Consider the following 24,239-nt stretch of genomic DNA (forward strand, 5'->3'; position numbering starts at 1 on the left):
AACCCTCATATGTGGACCCCAGAAATTGGAGTAATTTTAAGTTTCATAAGTTCGTTCAGAAACAGGAGTGAATAAATCACTTTCTTTTAAAAAAGGACAAAGAAGACTTTAACAGCCCTTGGCTTGTACAGAGAGTGTATATATAATGGAACCCAGTAGGAGGGTGAAAGTGTGAGTCTCATATGCACACCCAGCTGACAGTAAGGACTGTCACTCTCTCACATATCTGAAGTCAAATGTCACTCATGAAAATAGGACATGTGTGGTATTTTAAATCACATCCTGGTAATTTTCTGTCACTGTGTCTGTGATATAAATCTTGTGCTTGCCGGCCAAGCACCTGTGTGATTTGACTCTTCAGGCTTGTTCCAGATCAATATGTTATTGTGAAATCTACCTGGGCCAACCTCTAGGTGATGTGATGTTTTTGCTCAATCCCTGCTCTCAGTAAGAATTGTGACATATCACTGGATCCAGCACTCAGGTCATGTTACATTTTTGCCTGAGTCATGTGCACAGATATCACTGGCACTTATCACTGTGTCAACCACTTAGGTGACGTAACTCTACCCACTAGAATGGACTCTGCACACAGTGGGGGATAGTAACATATGGCTGTGTCAGGCAAAGAGGTGACAGCACTCTTTTGCGAGGGCCCTGTCCTTAAGATGACATTTGACAAATCTCTGGACCTATCACCTAGGTGAATTTGCTCTCCTGCTTGGGTCCTGCTCACTCGAATAGTGACATATTGCTAGGCCAGTCACACAGGTGATGGTGCCCTTTCACTAGGACCATAACTTAAGGAGGACATTGTGACAGAGTTCTGCACCTATCAGCTAGATAATGTGACTCCCTGCTTGGGTTCTGCCCACATTGAACATAAGGGTAGAACCTGAACTCATTTGTTGTAATTCTCTAGCTAGGGTCCTGTCTTAAGGGAGGCTTGTGACATATCTCTAGACCGGCATCAAAGTGATGTGACTCTTCTGCATGGTTTCACCTAACACGTTAGATTATTTCATAAACCTAGGGAAGCATCTACGTGATATGACTCTTCTCTTATGCCTGAGTCCTACCTACCTGAGACATTGGACCATATATCTGAGCCTGTGTCTTATGTAATGTGACTCTTTTCTTCTGCAGGTTTTATTTTTTTATTATTATTATTATTTTTTTACAATTGGTTAATGTGACCTATTGCTAAGCCCAAGAATTATGTAATATGACTCTTCTTTTTTTTCCCGAACCATGACCATAAAAAGGAATTTTGACCTATTGCTGGGCCCAGCACTGAGATGGTGTTCCTTTTCTGACTGGGTTCTGCATAATGATATAATTATGGCATATTGCTAGGACACACACTCTGATGATGTAACTCTCCTGCCTCTGCTGGAGCAACAGAAAGTATTTTTACATATCTTGGGCCAATTCTGTCGGTGATTTGCTCTCATCATTTGTCTGGGTTTGATTTATCCACGTTTGGGATTGTGTCATGTTGCTGGGTTCAGCACCCAGATATTGTAACCCGCATTTCAGACCCTGTGTAGAGAGGGCATTGTGACTTATTGCTTGGCACAGAATGTAAGTTGTGCTACTCTCCTGCTAATTTTTTTCTACAAATGAGATTATGAAATTTACATTGCTTCAATTCAGAAGTGTGACTATCAAACTGAAATTGGAATTCCACCAATAGCAGATATTTTGCCTCTCATTTCTACACTTAGAGTAATAGGTAAAGTTAAGAGTTGCAAATTTGAACAAAGCTAACAGAAGTGTAAAACACTGACTCATATTGTATAAAATCCTTGTGTGGTACACAGAGCTTTATAAAAGGGCCCAGGAGATGCTTAAAATCATGATTCTTGATTACACATGCAGGTGGAGCAATGTTGTCCCCATCTCATGTTTACAAATCCCACTGCTGAAGCCCTGAGTTTAAAATGTAAATAAAGTAAAAAGATGGAATCGTGAGTTTCATATGTGGATGTTGTTACAGGTGAGATGGTGACTTATTTCTGGACCCAGATCAGGGGCATAATAATGGGTCCCCTGTCTAAATCCAGCTAATAAGAGAGATGTGGACTATCATAACTGGATTTAAAGCAATATGTAAAATTGTAAGTTAATATCAGCATGTGGTTCTCATAGTAGATTGCAAGACTCATGCATGTTGCATAAAGCCTTCAGATATGGTAGAGTGTGTCATATGATGACCCGGAACACACGTGACGTTGTGACTCTTATATGCACACACCTAGCTAACAGTCAAAGGTGTCACCCTAATACATGAAGAGATTGTGTCATATCACTAGGCCTAGTACCTCTAGGTGTTGAGAACTTTTGGCTTAAATTCTTTTCCATGGGTGCATTGTGAAATATCTCTGGGTTAGATTTATAATAATGTCACTCTTCTGCTTGGACCCTGCCAAACAGCAGATATTGTCACATATCTTTAGTTCTATCAGCTAGGTCATGTGTCTCTCCTGCCAGTTCCCTGTCCACTGGGAATACTGGGACATAGCTCTAGATATTGCATTAGGTAATGTGAATCTCCTCTCCTGTCTGGATCCTGCTCTCTACAGAAATTGTGACATACCACTGAGTCCCTGGATCAGAACCCAGATGATGAGACTCTTCTGTCTTGTCTCTGTCCAAAGGTGAAATTGGGACATACACCTGGATTCAGATCATATGCCCAATAATAACTCTTATAACTAGACACAGCCATGGGAGGTGTTTCAACTCTCATAGCCAGTCTTATCAACAAAGGTAAAGTCCAAGATCACCCACCTGTAATAATTCACAGGAAAGTATGTTATTTAGGCATATCACATAAAGCCTGAGTGGTACAAAGGGTGTGATAACAGTCCCCAGAAACCAGGTGTTACTGTGACTCTTGGATTCACACCCAGCTGACATGATTGTTACTCTCACACATTAACAGCATCTACATATGAGGTACTAAATCTCACACATATAATCAATGGAAGCTTGGAATTGTTACTTCCATACATGAATCTGATCCACAGGTTGTTTGGTGACTTTTGAACCATGATTCAGTGAACTGTGGTGCTGTGAGTCTTCAAGTGGGACTGGGGCTCTTATACATGGATCTTGCTCATTGTTGAGATTATGACTCTTGTACTTAGACCCAACTGATAAGAAGTGTGGACTTTTGTCAATATCTGAGTGTTCTGACTTTCTACATCCAGGGCACGGTTGAAATTGTGACACACATGCAGCACACACTTATGCAATGGATAACACTTTCTTTGGCCATGTGACAAAGGCACTTTTACATGTCACTGCGACCATCACACAGCTGATGTGAGATCTTATCCTGACCCCTGCCTAAGAAGAGTACTGTGGCTTTTTTGTTTTCTTTTATGTTTTGCTTATTTGTTTTTGAGATGGAGTCTCGCTCTGCTGCCCAGGCTGGAGCATGGTGGAGCGATCTCAGCTCACTGAAAGCTCTGCCTCCCAGGTTCACGTCATTCTCCTGCCTCAGCCTCCCAAGTAGCTGGGACTACAGGTGCCCACAACCACACCTGGCTATTTTTTTGTTTTGTTTTGTATTTTAATGGAGACGGGGTTTCACTGTGTTAGCCAGGATGGTCTCGATCTCCTGACCTCGTGATCTGCCTGCCTAGGTGCATTGCATAAGTGATGTAACTTCCTTCTATTACCTTGGCCCTGAACTCGCAATGCATTGTGAAACATAACTGGGCACTGCACCCAGGTGATGTGACTCTTTTTTGTGGGGGCTTTTTAACATATCCCATGGCTCAGCACCTGGGTAATGTTTCTTCTCTCTTGCCTGGGCCCTGAACACCAAAGAGATTGTGACATATTGCTGAATGCAGCACCAAGATTAGGTGACACTTCTGCCTTGGTTCTTCACATAGTGGCCCTTGTGACACATTTTCATGCCAATTACCAAGGTGAAGTTTGTCTACTGTTCTTCCTAAGCCTTGACCACAAGGGGGATTTGCATATATCACTGAAACCAGCATCCAGGTGAAGAGACTCTTCTCCCACAGTCCTGCCCACAGGTAGGATTGTGACATTTCACTGGACCAGCACCCACACAGATGATGTGACTTTCCTTTCTTCTCCCTGCCAGAGGTGATAGTGGGCCATATACCTGAGACCAGACCAAAACCCTAATAATGACAATTGTACCTGGAGCCAGGACACATGCAGGGTGGTGACTTTCATTTCTTAACCTTTCCACAGTTGTTTTTGTGACATATGCCATTGTCCGGCTCCTATGTGATTTAATAACCATGCCTACTTATAGCCCACGGATTACATTTTGACATAAACCTAGGCCAAGAACCTTGGTGATTTGATTCCCCTGTCTAAAAGTGACCTCAGAAGGGATTGTAACATATATCTGTACCCATCATCCAGGTTATGTGACTCTCCTCTCCTGCCTGAACCCTGCTTCCAGTGAAGACTGTAGAATTTCTAAACATTGCATCCAAATGACATGACTCTTTGGCCTGGGCCTTTCAAAAGGAGGCATTGTGACATATCATTGGGTCAATCATTTATGTTATATGACTCTCCTCTCCTGCCTGGACTTTTTCCTCAAGGGCCATTTTGCCATAGAGCTTTGCCTAGCACCCAAGTTTTGTGAAGTTTCTGTTAGGGTCTTACCTTTAAAGAAAATATTGAAATGTTTCTGGCTCAGGATTTAGGTGAGGTGTTTGTCCTGACTGTTTAATAACCAGAGAGAGGATTGTGACCTGTACCTAGGCACAGCTAACAGGCATGATAATGACTCTCATATGTGAACTGAAACAATAGGAGAAATTTTGACTCTAATAACTATTTTTGGGACATGAGTGTTGTTCAGCTTTACCTTCTGGTAAAAAGGTCACAGATCATGACAACACCCACACATGTTATCCCACCTTTGGTTTGTATAAAGAGTGTCATAACAGGTCCTAGCCCACAGAGAAAATTGTGAATCTTGTATGCACCCTCAGTTGACAGTAAGGACTATCATCATAACAGATGGATGAAAGCAGCTCTCCTACAGGTAAACAGGACACGTGTGTTATTTTACATCTCATCCCTAGAATTTAATTCCATCGTTATTTTGGCATAAAATCTTGCCAAGCACCTGTGTGATTTCACTCTTCAGACAGTTTCCAGCCTACATATGGAATTTTGATATCTACCTGAGTCAAACTTGAAGTAATGTGACTATTGTACACACTATTGTACTGAGACCCTGCTCTCAGTAAGATTGTGACATCACTGAATCCCCACCCAGGTGATGTCATATTCTTGTGACATATCTCTGTGCCTATCACTTAGAAGACAATACTCTCCTCTTTTGTATGGACCCTGCACACAGGGCAGAATAGTGACTTATTCCTAGGCCAGGCACAGAAGTGATGAGTTTTTTTCCAGGGCCATGCCCAAAAGAGGGAATTTTGACATACCACAAGGCCTATTATGTAGATGATATGGCTCCTCTCCCGGGATCCGCCCACTTGAATAATAACATATTGTAACATATTTCTGTGTCCATCTCATAAGTTATGTAACTCTCTTCTCTAAAATGAGCCCTGAACAAAGGAAAGATAGTGACACATTACAAGGCCATGGACACAGGGAAGGGTACTCTTTTGCCTGAGACATGTCCACAAAAGGATATTGTGACATGTCTCTGGGTCTATCTTTGGGTTATGTGGCTTTTCTGCTTGGGCCCTGCCAACCTTGACAATGATATATTTTAGGCCATACACACAGGTGATGGTACACTTTTGCCAGGGCTATGCTTCATAGAGGTCATTGTGACATATCTCTGGGCCTATCATCTAGGTGAAGTGACTCCCTCCTTGGGCCCTGTGTACATGGAGGCCACACGGAGCATTGTGGCATAAACAGAGAACCCACACCTAACTATCTTTGCTGGGTGCTGTCCTAAGAGAACATTGTGAAATATCTCAGAACCCAGCACTCTGGGGTTGTGGCTCTTCTGCATAAGTTCTGCCCATATTTTACCCTGTGACATATTTCTAGGGAAGCACATAGGTGATATGACTCTCCTTGTCTGCCTAAGCCCTGACTACTAGGGACATTGGGACATATCTCTGAGCCCATGACCTAAATGATGTGACTCTCTTTTTCAACCTGGTCCTTCACAATAGGAGGATTTTGGCACATTACTGAGCCCAGCACTCAGGTTATGTGACTCTCCTCATTTTCCCAAGCCATTCCTGCAAAACAGGAATTTTGGCCTACAGCAGGGCCCGGCACCTAGATGATGTTACTCTTCTGCCTTGCTTCTGCCTATAGAGGAACTTATGGAATATTGCATATTGCTCGGCCCAGGACCATTGTTATGTGACTTTCCTCCTGTGCTGCAGCCACCTAATTTATTTTGACATATCTTGGTCTCTTCATGCAGGTGTTTTGGTTCTCATAACTTGGCTGGGTTTTTTCCACATGTGGGATGTTGTCATATTGCTGGGTCCAGCATGCAGTTAATATGACCAAATTTCCTATGCTCTGCCTAGAGAAGACATTGTGACATATTGCTTGGCACAACATCTAAGTGATGTTACCCTCCTGCCTAGCTTTTTGTCCACATATGGGATTATAACATATACCCTGCTTCAGTTCACAGACATGATGTTCAAACTTATATTGGGATTCAGCCAATAGAAGATATTTTGCCTTTCACTGTTAGGCTTGGGGCAATAGATAATGTCCTCGGTTGCAAATATGTAACAACCTCACAGAAGCTTCCAACACTAACCTGTAGTATGTAAACTCTTTGTTGATATAAAATTTCATAACAGGGCCCAGCCAAACATTCAGATTGGGACTCTATGTTACATACCCAGGTGAAATTAAAAGTTATCACCATCCCACATTTACAATGCCACTGTTGAGATCATGAGTCTAATAAGGGAATGCAGCACAAAGTTGGAATTTATATGTGGTCCTGGCCCCAAGTGGGATGGTCACTCATTTCTAGACCCAGCCCACAGGAATAATAATGGGTCTTCTTCCTTAACCCTGCCTAAAGGAGAGATCTTGACTATCAAACCTGGGTTTAGGTTAATATGTAAGACTGTGAGTCCATACCACCACATAGGCCTCAGAGAGCTTTGCAACTCTTATGCAGGTTTTATAAATCACTTGGATGTTGCAGAGGGTCATGCACTGTCCCAGCAAACATGTGAGATTGTCACTCTAATATACAAGTTTAGCTAAAAGTTAAAGTTGTCACCCTCAAAGATGATGAGATTGTGTCCTATCCCTGGGTCTAGTACCCAGGTGTTGAGACTTTTTGGCTCAAATTTCTTTCCATGGGTGCATTGTTACTTATCACTGGGTTAGAATCAAAATAATGTGATTCTTCTGCTTGAGCTCTGTCAGGAGGGTATAATATCACATATCTCTTGGCCTATCAGCTAGGTTATGTGTCTCTCCAGATTGTTCTCTGCATCCAGAAAAAATTTGAAATATCACAGAAATTAGCATCTAAATGGTGTAACTCTCCTCTCCTGCGTGGGTCCTGCTTACCAAAGGAATTATGACATATAGTTGAAAGAAAAATCTAGGTGGTATGTCTCTCCTCTCTATTCAAAAGTTTATTTCTGTGCTGCATTCAGCTTCATTAATTTCTCTTTCTACTTTTATACTGGTACCAAAGTGCTTTGATTACTTTAGGTTTATTTTGTATTTGGAAATTGTTAAGTGTAATGCTTCCAAAATTTTTCTTTTTTTTATTATTTATTTTTTTCTCTTTTTTTCTTTTTTTCCCTCCCCCCCGCCTCCCCCCAACCCACAACAGTCTCCAGAGTGTGATGTTCCCCTTCCTGCGTCCATGTGTTTTCATTGTTCAATTCCCACCTATGAGTGAGAACATGTGGTGTTTGTTTTTTTGTCCTTGTGATAGTTTGCTGAGAATGATGGTTTCCAGTTTCATCCATGTCCCTGCAACGGACATGAACTCATCATTTTTTATGGCTGCATAGTATTCCATGGTGTATATGTGCCACATTTTCTTAATACAGTCCCTCATTGTTGGACATTTGGGTTGGTTCCAAGTCTGTGCTATTGTGAATACTGCCTGAATAAACATATGTGTGCATGTGTCTTTATAGTAGCATGATTCATAATTATTTGGGTATATAACCAGTAATGGGATGGCTGGGTCAAATGGTATTTCTAGTTCTAGATCCCTGAGGAATCGCCACACTGACTTCCACAATGGTTGAACTAGTTTACAGTCCCGCCAACAGTGTAAAAGTGTTCCTATTTCTCCACATCCTCTCCAGCACCTGTTGTTTCCTGACTTTTTAATGATTGCCATTCTAACCGGTGTGAGATGGTATCTCATTGTGGTTTTGATTTGCATTTCTCTGATGGCCAGTGATGATGAGCATTTTTTCATGTGTTTTTTGGCTGCATAAATGTCTTCTTTTGAGAAGTGTCTGTTCATATCCTTTGCCCACTTTTTGATTCAGGTTGTTTGTTTTTTTCTTGTAAATTTGTTAGAGTTCATTGTAGATTCTGGATATTAGCCCTTTGTCAGATGAGTAGGTTGTGAACATTTGCTTCCATTTTGTAGGTTGCCTGTTCACTCTGACAGTAGTTTCTTTTGCTGTGCAGAAGCTCTTAAGTTTAATGAGATCCCATTTGTCAATTTTGGCTTTTATTGTCATTGCTTTTGGTGTTTTAGACATGATGTCCTTGCCCATGCCTATGTTCTGAATGGTATTGCCTAGGTTTTCCCGTAGGATTTTTATGGTTCTAGGTCTAACGTTTAAGTCTTTAATGCATCTTGAATTAATTTTTGTATAAAGTGTAAGGAAGGGATCCAGTTTCGGCTTTCTACATATGGCTAGCCAATTTTCCCAACACCATTTATTAAATAGGGAATCCTTTACCCATTGCTTGTTTTTGTCAGATTTGTCAAAGATCAGATGGTTGCAGATATGCTGCACTATTTCTGAGGGCTCTGTTCTGTTCCATTGATCTATGTCTCTGTTTTGGTACCGGTACCATGCTTTTTTGTAGTATAGTTTGAAGTCAGGTAGCATGATGCCTCTGGCTTTGTTCTTTTGGCTTAGGATTGACTTGGCGATGCGGGCTCCTTTTTGGTTCTGTATGAACTTTAAAGTAGTTTTTTTTCCAATTCTGTGAAGAAAGTCATTGGTAGCTTGATGGGGATAGCATTGAATCTATAAATTACCTTTGGCAGTATGACCATTTTCACGATATTGATTCTTCCTACCCATGAGCATGGAATGTTCTTCCATTTGTTTGTGTCCTCTTTTACTTCATTGAACAGTGATTTGTAGTTCTACTTGAAGAGGTCCTTCGCATCCCTTGTAAGTTGGATTCCTAGGTATTTTATTCTCTTTGAAGCAATTGTGAATGGGAGTTCACTCATGATTTGGACCTCTGTTTGTCTGTTATTGGTGTATAAGAATGCTTGATTTTTGTACATTGATTTTGTGTCCTGAGACTTTGCTGAAGTTGCTTATCAGCTTAAGGAGATTTTGGGCTCAGACAATGGGTTTTCTAAATATACAATCATGTCATCTGCAAACAGGGACAATTTGACTTCATCTTGTCCTAATTGAATACCCTTTATTTCCTTCTCCTGCCTAATTGCCCTGGCCAGAACTTCCAACACTATGTTGAATAGGAGTGGTGAGAGAGGGCATCCCTCTCTTGTGCCAGTTTTCAAAGGGAGTGCTTCCAGTTTTTGCCCATTCAGTATGATATTGGCTGTGGGTTTGTCATAGATAGCTGTCATTATTTTGAGATACATCCCATCAATACCTAATGTATTGAGAATTTTTAGCATGAAGCGTTGTTGAATTTTGTCAAAGGCCTTTTCTGCATCTATTGAGATAATCATGTGGTTTTTGTCTTTGGTTCTGTTTATATGCTGGATTACATTCATTCATTTGCATATGTTCAACCAGGCTTGCATCCCAGGGATGAAGCCCACTTGATCATGGTGGATAAGCTTTTTGATGTACTGCTGGATTCGTTTTGCCATTATTTTATTGAGGATTTTTGCATCAGTGTTCATCTAGGGTATTGGTCTAAAATTCTCTTTTTTGTTGTATCTCTACCAGGCTTTGGTATCAGGATGATGCTGGCCTCATAAAATGAGTTAGGGGGGATTCCGACTTTTTCTATTGATTGGAATAGTTTAAGATGGAATGGTACTAGCTTATCCTTGTACCTCTGGTAGAATTCGGCTGTGAATCCATCTGGTCCTGGACTTTTTTTGGTCAGTAAGCTACTGATAATTGCCACAATTTCAGATCCTGTTATTGGTCTATTCAGAGATTCAACTTCTTCCTGGTTTAGTCTTGGGAGAGTGTATGTGTTGAGGAATTTATCCATTTCTTCTAGATTTTCTAGTTTATTTGCGTAGAGGTGTTTGTAGTATTCTCTGATGGTAGTTTGTATTTCTGTGGGATCGGTGGTGATATCCCCTTTATCATTTTTTATTGCATCTATTTGATTCTTCTCTCTCTTTTTCTTTATTAGTCTTGCTAGTGGTCTCTCATTTTGTTGATCCTTTCAAAAAATCAGCTCCTGGATTCATTAATTTTTTGAAGGGTTTTTTGTGTCTCTATTTCCTTCAGTTCTGCTCTGATTTTAGTTACTTCTTGCCTTCTGCTAGCTTTTGAATGTGTTTGCTCTTGCTTTTCTAGTTCTTTTAATTGTGATGTTAGGGTGTCAATTTTGGATCTTTCCTGCTTTCTCTTGTGGACATTTAGTGCTACAAATTTCCCTCTACACACTGCTTTGAATGCATCCCAGAGATTCTGGTATGTTGTGTCTTTGTTCCCGTTGGTTTCAAAGAACATCTTTATTTCTGCCTTCATTTCGTTATGTACCCAGTAGTCATTCAGGAGCAGGTTGTTCAGTTTCCATGTAGTTGAGTGGTTTTGAGTGAGATTCTTAATCCTGAGTTCTAGTTTGATTGCACTGTGGTCTGAGAGACAGTTTGTTATAATTTCTGTTCTTTTACATTTGCTGAGGAGAGCTTTACTTCCAAGTATGTGGTCAATTTTGGAATAGGTGTGGTGTGGTGCTGAAAAAAATGTATATTCTGTTGATTTGGGGTGGAGAGTTCTGCACATGTCTATTAGGTCTGCTTGGTGCAGAGCCGAGTTCAATTCCTGGGTATCCTTGTTAACCTTCTGTCTCGTTGATCTGTCTAATGTTGACAGTGGGGTGTAAAAGTCTCCCATTATTATTGTGTGGGAGTCTAAGTCTCTTTGTAGGTCACTCAGGACTTGCTTTATGAATCTGGGTGCTCCTGTATTGGGTGCATATATATTTAGGATAGTTAGCTCTTCTTGTTGAATTGATCCCTTTACCATTATGTAATGGCCTTCTTTGTCTCTTTTGATCTTTGTTGGTTTAAAGTCTGTTTTATCAGAGACTAGGATTGCAACCCCTGCCTTTTTTTGTTTTCCATTTGCTTGGTAGATCTTCCTCCATCCTTTAATTTTGAGCCTATGTGTGTCTCTGCATGTGAGATGGGTTTCCTGAATACAGCACACTGATGGGTCTTGACTCTTTATCCAATTTGCCAGGCTGTGTCTTTTAATTGGAGCATTTAGTCCATTTACATTTAAAGTTAATATTGTTATGTGTGAATTTGATCCTGTCATTATGATGTTAGCTGGTTATTTTGCTCGTTAGTCGATACAGTTTCTTCCTAGTCTTGACGGTCTTTACATTTTGACATGATTTTCCAGTGGCTGGTTCTGGTTGTTCCTTTGAATGTTTAGCGCTTCCTTCAGGAGCTCTTTTAGGGCAGGCCTGGTGGTGACAAAATCTCTCAGCATTTGCTTGTCTGTAAAGTATTTTATTTCTCCTTCGCTTATGAAGCTTAGTTTGTCTGGATATGAAATTCTGGTTTGAAAATTCTTTTCTTTAAGAATGTTGAATATTGGCCCTCACTGTCTTCTGGCTTGTAGGCTTTCTTCTGAGAGATCCGCTCTTGGTCTGATGGGCTTCCCTTTGAGGGTAACCCGACCTTTCTCTCTGTCTGCCCTTAACATTTTTTCCTTTGTTTCAACTTTGGTGAATCTGAAAATTATGTGTCTTGCTCTTCTTGAGGAGTATCTTTGTGGTGTTCTCTGTATTTCGTGAATCTGATCATTGGCCTGCCTTGCTAGATTGGGGAAGTTCTCCTGAATAATATCCTGCAGAGTGTTTTCCAACTTGGTTCCATTCTCCCTGTCACTTTCAGGTACACCAATCAGACATAGATTTGGTCTTTTCACATAGTCCCATATTTCTTGGAGGCTTTGTTCATTTCTTTTTATTCTTTTTTCTCTAAACTTCCATTCTCGCTTCATTTCAGTCATTTCATCTTCCATCACTGATACCCTTTCTTCCAGTTGATCGCATTGGCTCCTGAGGCTTCTGCATTCTTCACGTAGTTCTCGAGCCTTGGTTTTCAGCTCCATCAGCTCCTTTAAGCACTTCTCTGTATTGGTTATTCTAGTTATACATTCTTCTAAATTTTTTTCAAGTTTTCAACTTCTTTGCCTTTGGTTTGAATGTCCTCCTGTAGCTCAGATTAATTTGATCGTCTGAAGCCTTCTTCTCTCAGCTCGTCAAAGTCATTCTCCATCCAGCTTTGTTCCGTTGCTGGTGAGGAACTGCGTTCCTTTGGAGGAGGAGAGGCACTCTGCTTTTTAGAGTTTCCAGTTTTTCTGTTCTGTTTTTTCCCCATCTTTGTGGTTTAATCTACTTTTGGTCTTTGATGATGGTGATGTACAGATGGGTTTTTGGTGTGGATGTCCTTTCTGTTTGTTAGTTTTCTTTCTAACAGACAGGACCCTCAGCTGCAGTTCTGTTGGAATACCCTGCCGTGTGAGGTGTCAGTGTGCCCCTGCTGGGGGGTGCCTCCCAGTTAGGCTGCTCAGGGGTCAGGGGTCAGGGACCCACTTGAGGAGGCAGTCTGCCCCTTCTCAGATCTCCAGCTGCTTGCTGGGAGAACCACTGCTCTCTTCAAAGCTGTCAGACAGGGACATTTAAGTCTGCAGAGGTTACTGCTGTCTTTTTGTTTGTCTGTGCCCTGCCCCCAGAGGTGGAGCCTACAGAGGCAGGCAGGCCTCCTTGAGCTGTGGTGGGCTCCACCCAGTTTACCTAAGCAAGCCTGGGCAATGTTGGGCGCCCCTCCCCCAGCCTCGCTGCCACCTTGCAGTTTGATCTCAGACTGCTGTGCTAGCAATCCGCAAGACTCCGTGGGCGTAGGACCCTCTGAGCCAGGTGTGGGATATAATCTCGTGGTGTGCCGTTTTTTAAGCTGGTCAGAAAAGAGCAGTATTCTGGTGGGAGTAACTCGATTTTCCAGGTGCATCCATCACCCCTTTCTTTGACTCAGAAAGGGAACTCCCTGACCCCTTGTGCTTCCCAAGTGAGGCAATGCCTCGCTCTGCTTCGGCTCGCACATGGTGCGCGCACCCACTGACCTGTGCCCACTGTCTGGCACTCCGTAGTGAGATGAACTGGGTACCTCAGATGGAAATGCAGAAATCACCATCTTCTGCTTCGCTCACACTGGGAGCTGTAGACCGGAGCTGTTCCTATTCGGCCATCTTGGCTCCTCCGGTGATTTTTAAAATAATATAAATGATAGGTTTCTTCTGTTTAATTGTAATGATTCTTTCAAAGAGATGTTTGGCTTTATTTCTATAATGAAGCAAATTTTGAACATCTCATAATCTGTTAATTATCATATAGTAAACAATAAAGAACAAGTTAATGAATCTCAGTTTTTGTAAGTATTTTAGTCAATAAATTTAATCTCATTTCCATAATCTTTAAGTTTTACCACTGAAGACCAGAATAGATTTTTTTCTTCTTTTGGGAAACTATAAAAGCATGTTCATAACGTTACTTTCATAGGTAATATGAATATCAACTGTCAAGTGTGTTGGTTTCTAAAATAAAATATTTTAGAATTGTATTACCAAACATATTCAATGAAATGTTTTAAAGTTGCCTATTTAAAAAAGCTGCCAATTTCGAATTGCATATGTAGCTAAAATTTTCTTAAGATAGAGGATAAGATGTAAAATAATTCATACAAATAATATAAACTCAGTTTTCTGAAATTATTTACTTAAGAAATCTAATTACATTTTAAATAAGTTGTGATCACCTATTAGCCTTTATGCAGCATATTATATTACTAAAATTTTGCATCTAAAATGGTAACAATTAGAACAAAGTAGAGAAAATACAATAATTGGCATAAAAATGTCAAGAAAATGAAATGTTTGTATGATGACCTAAATAAAGTAATATGAAGAATGAAAGGATAGTATTAGTTTTACACGTTATTGGTCAAAAGTAAACCTGAGATATTGTGTAGAAAGTGCTATTAATTATATCTTTGAGACCGTCTTACTGATTTTGGCACTTAGAGAAGCTCCAGCACAGACCCAGCATTCCTTAGGTATTTTTTTCCAGGAGAACATTTAATAGAAATGAAGCAGAAGGTGACTTACATAAAGGTAAATGAATACTTGTCTCCTAGAGACCAGTGGGTGCAGCTTGCTAAAAGAGTAGACCTTTCTTGGAAGTCACGGAAGGGGCTATGGGCAAGCATCTTAGAATAGGGGCCTGGAGCTCCATGAAACACTCCTGCCAGCAGTGACCTCAGAGGGCCACGTGGTAGGTCAGCCTAGGTGCTCTGTCATGTTCCCGGTCCTTGAGTCCTTCCTCACCCACTAGGTATTTCCACAAAGAAATCAGGATGGCAACCACCAGTGCAGCCCCCCTAGAAGGAGATCAAGAGTGTCAAGGACCACATTCTTCTTGGCAAATTCAGTGATTTATTAACTCGTCAATAAGCTGTAGCAGAATGTGCTGCTCTAACCCACAGAGATCACATTCTAGGAGGAAATTTGGGTGACACCTGCCTGAAGATGTGCATTGGAGGAAGGATGGACAGGTCACCTGGGACTTAGTGAGCAAGTGCCCCTAGCCAATCCGGGGAGACATGGGCTTGGCCAGAGCAGAAAGTAAGGGTGGCATACAGCAGACATGCTGAGCTGTCAGATGGGCACACAAGGGTAGGTATGAGTGGTCCCTGAGTGGGAGAACCCCCTCAAAGCCCTCAACTCACCCAAGAGATCCCCCAGCCTTTTGAACCACAAGCTGTACCTGGAACTCTAGGGTGCACACTGGGCAGTGGCCTGGTAAAACTTGGATGAGCAGCCAGTCACTGAGTGACTTCCATTGCCCATGTCTCTAATGAGAAAATTGAATCCCCAAAGTCACAAGCCAGGAACAGCAAAATCACTAGGCTGAGGCATCACATTTTTTCTTCACTGGCACCCATAATCCTCAGACCCCCCTGGGCTTCCCTTGAGGAAAAATATTCCTCTTCATTGTGAGTGTAGGCCCAAATCAGAGAACTGGCTTGACTGTTCAACTGCACTCAGGCAGTGTGTGTACCATTCCAAGCAGGTCCCATTTACTTCGTGCCTCCAATTATTTCATCTGCAACATATCACTTGTAACAGCTCTTTCTCTACCCTCCAAATTCTATGGTTTTTGAAATTCCTCTGAAGACCACATGAGCCAAGCATCAAGGATCATTGTTCTTTAGGCTACTCAGGCTATTCCAGGAAGAGAGATCTCTCAAACTACTTTGACACTTAAGAGTCATGTATAGATAGTACCAGATCTAGGAGGAGGGCTGTCAGATATCCAGATTCTTTTCTGGTCTCCATTCCAAAAGATATGTTAAAATGACAAGGAAAATAAGACACAAACCTGACATTTCTCCCTTTGAAAGTGCAGCCTCAGCCTGGCCACACTGAACCAAAATTTCAGGCTCTGGTTCACCTTGACTCACGTTGGAAAATACTTGAACTGGGACCCCAGAATGTCCAGTGAAAATCTTGAGAATGGGCACCTCAGCAGCCTGAACACACCTGTAACAGGAACAAACCCTACCAAGTAAGAAGCCATCTCATTTACTTAGAAAACCATACCAGCAATGTGCACACACATCAGGCTTTTTAGATAAACTCCTGTTAATCCAAGGATTTCAGAAAAAGGAAAAAAAAAGTTTGAATCTAGATTCTCAGGAAGAAGAACCTCCACTGCCTGGACTAGCCTGTATGATGGATGCAACTGACAGTGGTAACTTGTCTTGCACATACCTGAAGACTGATCTTATATAAAAAATGTTTCTGAGTGTTCAGAGTTTCAAGCTAAAAATCTACTAGTGGTCTGACCAGCTGCAGTGGGTCAGGCCTGTACTCCCAGCAGTTTGGGAGGCCAAATCAGATGGATCATCTGAGGTCAGGAGTTCAAGAACCACCTTATCAACGTGAAGAATCCTGCTCTCTACTAAAAATACAAAATTAGCCAGGTATCACGGCAAATGCTCGTCATCCTAGCTACTCAGAAGGCTGAGGCAGAGGAATCACTTGAACCTGTGAGGCGGAGGTTTCGGTGAGCTGAGATTGTGCAAACACCCTCCAGCCTGGGCAACAAGAGTGAAACTTCATTTCAAAAAAAAAAAAAAAAAATCTAGTAGTGGCCAACCTGGAGATTACTCTTTATCTATGAGGAAAGTCTGAGCCTTTGCTCTCTCCCATGCTGTGGTATGGAACAGGCCACACAGGGGACTGAGGCCCTTATTTTTTGTTAAATGAAGGACAACAGATAAAAGATTGTTCAGAAAAAATGTGCTTAATAAATATGCTATGCACACTGCATGCTGTTTCCAAGTGGGCGTGGTTATCCTGCTAAGCCCACTGACACTGGACTTTCTCCCCTCTATGTAAGTCGCCAGTAAAACTCCATATCCCATTTACTGATTCTGAGTTTCTTCTTTGACATCGTGAACCTGCTGCCATTTACATGGGAGTCAAATTTGACACAACTTACCCCATAATGAGGAAGGATTTCAGATTCTTCTCAATGTGCTTCAAAGCTCAACAAGGCATCAGCTACAGAAGGATGCAGTTGTTCTCTTTACCACTATCACACAGGGCTCGTTTCCTTAGATGCACCTTCAGTGGAATACCAAGAAAGATGAACAAGAAACACGTCATGGTCAGAAGCAACATTAATGACCAAATAAGCAGTGACCACTTGTAAAGCAAAAGGGAGCATTTTGCTTTCTACTCTGGGCAGCCCTCAATGTCTGCCATCACTTTCTGGTTTCAGTAATGGTTTTTAAGCTCCATCGCGGCTCTGGAGAAACCTTAGGCACTAGGTGGTAAACACCTTCACTTAGTCCTGGAGCAACAAAGCTTTCTCTTGTCCAATATGACCTCTGTGATCATGAGCTACTAAGCCATCTAGACAATGCACCACCAGAAAACCTATGAAAGGGAGATGAGTAGACGTGAGGGAAACAATTTTCCACTTTTTTCAGTGGCAAGTTCAAACAACTGTGAGAGTAGACCACAGAGCAAAAGAAAACAGCATAGTAGAACTCCTCATCATGTAAGATTACAACCAAGACATTTCTATCCTCAGTGTGAGAGCACCAAATGAAAACCAGAAATTACTTCACTGTGTATCTATCAGCAATTAATTGCACAATATTTTCTCTATCATACTGAAAAGTATTCACTGAGGATTTTCCAATTGAACATGCAGAGATAAAGACAGGAGAATGTAAAATAGCAATTCCATAAAATCATTAAAGAAATTGAAGGTATCCTTGTTAACTTTCTGTCTCATTGATCTGCCTAATGTTGACAGTGGGGTGTTAAAGTCTCCTGTTATTATTGTAGGAATTGAATTCAGCTCTGCACCAAGCGGACCTAATAGATGTCTACAGAACTCTCCACCCCAAATCAGCAGAATATACGTTCTTCTCAGAACCACACCCCAACCATTCCAAAATCAACCGTATAGTTGGAAGTAAAGCACACCTCAGCAAATGTAAAAAAACAGAAATTATAACAAAATGTCTCTCAGACCACAGTGCAATCAAACTAGAACTCAGGATTAAGAAACTCACTCAAAACCTCTCAATTACATGGAAACTGAACAACCTGCTCCTGAATGACTACTGGGTACATAACGAAATGAAGGCAGAAATAAAGATGTACTTTGAGACTAATGAGAACAAACACACAACATACCAGAATCTCTGAGACACATTTAAAGCAGTGTGTAGATGGATATTTATAGCACTATATGCCCACAAGAGAAAGCAGTAAAGATCCAAAATTGACACCCTAACATCACAATTAAAAGAACTAGAGAAGCAAGAGCAAACACATTCAAAAGCTAGCAGAAGGCAAGAAATAACTAAGGTCAGAGCAGAATTGAAGGAGATAGAGACATAAAAAGCCTTTCAAAAAACCAATGGCTCCAGGAGCTGGTTTTCTGAAAAGATCAACAAAACTGATAGACCTCTAGCAAGACTAATAAAGAAGAAAAGAGAGAAGAATCAAATAGATGCAATAAAAAATGATAAAGGGGATATCACAACTGATCCCACAGAAATACAAACTACCTTCAGAGAATACTACAAACACCTCTAGGCAAATAAACTAGAAAATCTAGAAGAAATGGATAAATTCCTTGACACATACACCCTCCCAAGACTAAACCAGGAAGAAGTTGAATCTCTGAATAGACCAATAATAGGCTCTGAATTTGAGGCAATAATTAACAGCTTACCAACAAAAAAAGTCCAGGACCAGATGGATTCACAGCCGAATTCTACCAGAGGTTCAAGGAGGAGCTGGTACCATTCCTTCTGAAACTACTCCAATCAATAGAAAAAGAGGAAATCCTCCCTAACTCATTTTATGAGGCCAACCGCACCCTGACACCAAAGCCTGGCAGAGACACAACCAAAAGAGAATTTTAGAACAATATCCCTGATGAATATCTATGCAAAAATCCTCAATAAAATACTGGCAAACCGTATCCAACAGCACATCAAAAAGCTTATCCACAATGATCAAGTGGGTTTCATCCCTGGGATGCAAGGCTGTTTCAACATATGAAAATCAATACACGTAATCCGGCATATAAACAGAAAAGAAACAAAGGCAAAAACCACATGATTATCTCAATAGATGCAGAAAAGGTCTTTGACAAAATTCAACAGCACTTCATGCTAAAAACTCTCAATAAATTAGGTATTGACAGGACGTATCTAAAAATAGTAAGAGCTAATTATGAAAAACCCACAGCCAATATTATACTCAATGGGCAAAAACTGGAAGCATTCCCTTTGAAAGCTGGCACAAGAAAGGGATGCCCTCTCTCACCACTTCTATGCAACATAGTTTGGGAAGTTCTGGCCAGGGCAATCAGGCAGAAGAAGAAAATAAAGGATTTTCAATTAGGAAAAGAGGAAGTCAAATTGTCCCTGTGTGCAGATGACATGATTGTATATCTAGAAAACCCCATTATCTCAGCCCAAAATCTCCTTATGCTGATCAGCAACTTCAGCAAAGTCTCAGGATACAAAAGAAATGTGCAAAAATCACAAGCATTCTTATACACCAATAAGAGACAAACAGAGAGCCAAATCATGAGTGAACTCCCATTCACAATTGCTTCAAAGAGAATAAAATACCTAGGAATCCCACTTACAAGGGATGTGAAGGACGTCTTCAAGTAGAACTACAAACCACTGCTCAGTGAAATAAAAGAGGACACAAACAAATGGAAGAACATTCCATGCTCATGGATAGGAAGAATCAATATCGTGACAATGGCCATACTGCCCAAGGTAATTTGTAGATTCAATGCCATCCCCATGAAGCTACCAATGACTTTCTGCACAGAATTGGAAAAAACTACTTTAAAGTTCATATGGAACCATAAAAGAGACTGCATTGCCCATTCAATCCTAAGCCAAAAGAACAAAGCTGGAGACGTCATGCTACCTGTCTTCAAACTATACTACAAGGCTACAGTAACCAAAGCAGCATGGTACTGGTACCAAAACAGAGATCTAGGCCATTGGAACAGATCGGAGCCCTCAGAAATAATACCACACATCCACAACTATCTGATCTTTGACAAACCTGACAAAGACAAGAAATGGGGAAAGGATTCCGCATTCAATAAATGGTGCTGGGAAAACTGGCTAGCCATATGTAGAAAGCTGAAACTGGATTCCTTCCTTACACCTTATACAAAAATTAATTTAAGATGGATTAAAGACTTAAATGTTAGACTGAAAACCATAAAATCCCTAGAAGAAAACCTAGGCAATACCATTCAGGACGTAGGCAAGGGCAAGGACTTCATGTCTAAAACACCAAAAGCAATGGCAACAAAAGCCAAAATTGACAAATGGGATCTAATTAAACTGAAGAGCTTCTGCACAGCAAAAGAAACTACTGTCAGAGAGAACAGACAACCTACAGAATGGGAGACAATTTTTGCAATCTACTCATCTGACAAAGGACTAATATCCAGAATCTACAATGAGCTCAAACAAATTTACAAGAAAAAAACAAACAACCCCATCAAAATGTGGGCAAAGGATATGAACAGACACTTCTCAAAAGAAGACATTTATGCAGCCAAAAAAACACATGAAAAAATGTTCATCATCACTGGCCATCAGAGAAATGCAAATCAAAACCACAATGAGATACCATCTCACACCAGTTAGAACGGCGATCATTAAAAAGTCAGGAAACAACAGATGCTGGAGAGGTTGTGGAGAAATAGGAACACTTTTACACTGTTGGTGGGACATAATGTAGTTCAACCATTGTGGAAGTCAGTGTGGTGATTCCTCAGGGAACTAGAACTAGAAATACCATTTGACCCAGCCATCCCATTACTGCGTATATACCCAAAGGAGTATAAATCATGCTGCTATAAAGACATGCACACATATGCTTATTGAGGCACTATTCACAATAGCAAAGACTTGGAACCAACCCAAATGTCCAACAATGATAGACTGGATTAAGAAAATGTGGCACATATACACCATGGAATACTATGCAGCCATAAAACAGGATGAGTTCATGTCCTTTGCAGGCACTTGGATGAAACTGGAAACCATCATTCTCAGCAAACTATCTCAAGTTCTCACTCATAGATGGGAACTGAACCAAACACCGCAAGTTCTCACTCATAGGTGGGAATTGAACAATGAGAACACATGGACGCAGGAAGGGGAACATCACACACCATGGCCTGTTGTGGGGTGGGGCGAGGGGGGAGGGATAGCATTAGGAGATAGATATACCTAATGTTAAATGACGAGATAATGGATGCAGCACACCAGCATGGCACACATATACATATGTAACTAACCTGCATGTTGTACACATGTACCCTAAAACTTAAAGTATAATAAAAAAAGAGAAAAATGCTGTTGTATTATAAAATAAATAAATAAATAAATATAAAAAAATTTTAAAAGAAAAAACATAGGGAAACTTTTTTAACTAAAAAACACTCAAGCACAGAGAAAACATTCCTAGAACAGACTGAGAGACTCCAAGAATCTCTAGTCTAAAAATTGGCAACATGTTTTTAAGACAAAGGACACTTAGTAAAGATTTTGACATGTAGCTTTTTGTTATACAAATTGTAACCTAAGATTACAAGACATACAAATCGTCAGATAATATGATTAAACCAAAACTAAAAATAAACATTCAGGAATCAATTATTATGAAACGAAGATGGAAAAATTACCCGAGAAAATTTGATTTAAATTCTAGATCTATTTTTGAAAAGAAAAAATAAATTACCTTAACAATCAAAATTATCATCTCAAAGATGCTCAGTGAGTAAAGTGGAAATAAAGAAAACAAAATAAAAGAACAAAAATGAAGCCAACAAAAAATGGAAAGCACAGAAAGAAATAAAAATTTTGGCATATAAGTCCAAAAAGTAATATGCACTTCAACATTAGTAAAAAGATAAGAAAATCAAGAATCTTAGAAAATTTTAACTAAGTTTAACAAAAAGAGATTTCTAACAAGACAAAACATAACCAGTTTTTGTAAGTCAAAGACTTGAAGAGAATCTGAAATGCACGAAGCAAAGAGATATGTTATTTGTATGCATGGTTCTGCAAGATTACCAGAAAATTTATGAACATAAATATTTCAGGCAAGAAGAGAGGAGAATGACATAGTCAAAACACAGGAAAAAGAGTCTAAGCAAGAATACTGTATCCTTCAAAACAAACAAAAAAAAATCTAACTACATCAAGATCTATATCAAGATCTAACTGTGTCATGGCTTCCAGAGACTCACTTCAGAGCCAATATAAACATAAACTGAAAATGCCAGGATGAAAAATACATTCCATGCAAATGTTCACCAAATGAGAAGAGAAGAGGCAAAAATATATTAAGTTGACAACTGTAATATTTAACAAAAGTTACTTTTAGTCAAATTTCACAAGAAACAAAGTAGTACATTCAATTATAGTAAAAGGTTTCATTAACAGACAACCTGCAAATATATGAAACTTTTCCCAAACACATGAAGCAAACATTGACAGAATTGATGCAAAAATAGACAGCAATATAATAATGGATGCATACATCAATATCTCACTTTCAGTAAAAAATAAACAAGACAGAATATCAATAAGGAAACAAAATAATTGAATGCACTATACAATCATTACACTTAATAAATGTATACAGACAACAGAATACACATTCTTTTCCATAGCTTATAAAACATTTTTCTACACAGACAACCTGTAACACCAGAAAAGAAGCCTTTACGATTTTTTAATTGAAATTTTACAATTATTTACAGCCCAAATGGAATGAAACTAGAAATTAGTAAAAGAAGAAAAGCTGAACAATTCAAAAAATAAAAATATTAAAATACACAGTTTTTTTTCTTCTTTTTTTAATTTCTTTTTTGATGGAGTATCACTCTGTCACTAGGCTGGAGTGCAGTGGCACAATCTTGGTTCGCTGCAACCTCCAGTTTCTGGGGACAAAGGATTCTTCTGCTTCAGCCTCTCAAGTAGCTGGAACTACAGACATGTACCACCAGGCCCAGATAAGTTTTTTGTATTTTAGTAGAGATTGGGTTTTGCCATTTTGCTAAGAATTTTCTCACTCTCCTGACTTCTCCATGCACCCTCTTCGGACTCCCAAAGTACTGGGATTACAGGCACAAGCCACCATCGTCAGTCAACAACACAACTTTGAGTAGGCTTTATTTCAAGGGTTGGAAGACATAATATTGTGAAGATGTCCATGCTGCTTAGTGACCCAATACTCAACACACCTCTTTTTAATTTTAATTATATTTTTCAAAAATAGAAAAAAAAACCTGTAACATCTCAAAGGGCTATAAAAAGCCTGACAATCTTGAAAAAGAAGAAAAATATTTGAAGCCTTACATTTAACAATTTTCAAACACACACAAAAACCTACAGTAACCAAAGAATTTTGGTACTGGTATAAAAGTAGAACACTAAAGTAATGAAACAGAATGCAGCACGGAAATAAACCCTTGAATGGAGAAGAGAGAAATACCACCTAGGTTTTGTAATCAACCATATGTCACAATTCCTTTGACAAGCAGTACTCAGGCAGGGGAAGAGAATTACATTTCCTAGATGCTAGTTTCAGCGATATTTCTGAATGTCCTCAGGGGGTTGAGCACGGGCTGGAGAGGCATATCATCTAGCTGATAGGCCCAGCGATATGTGATAATATCCCCTGTTGACAAGGCTCCTGCAAAAGAGTAACATTATTATTATTATGACCAAGTGATATGTAAGAATGTGCCCATGGAAAAAAAAATTCAGCCACAATCTCACAACACCTCGATATTAGGCCCAGTGACATGACACAATCTCATGATTTTTGAGGTTGATACTTTTAACTTTTAGGTGAGGGTGTATATTAGAAACATGTGAGCTGGGTCAATATATGAAACTCTGTACAACATCTCAGGGCTTTATAAAACCTGCAGGAAGAGGCAAGGTATGGTGGCTCATGCCTGTAATCCCAGCACTTTGGGAGGCTGAGGTGGGTAGATCACGAGGTCAGGAGTTCAAGACCCATCTGACCAAGATGGTGAAACCCCGTATCTACTAAAAATACAAAAAATTGGCCAGACGTGGTGGCAGGCACCTTTAATCCCAGCTACTTTGGAAGCTGAGGCAAAAGAATCGCTTGAACTCATAGGAAAGATGTCACAGTAAGCTGAGATCACATCACTGCACTCCAGCCTGGGTGACAGAGTGAGAGTTCATC

The sequence above is a fragment of the Pan paniscus genome, chromosome Y (assembly GCF_029289425.2).
Source record: "Pan paniscus chromosome Y, NHGRI_mPanPan1-v2.0_pri, whole genome shotgun sequence".
Taxonomy (NCBI): Eukaryota; Metazoa; Chordata; class Mammalia; order Primates; family Hominidae; genus Pan; species Pan paniscus.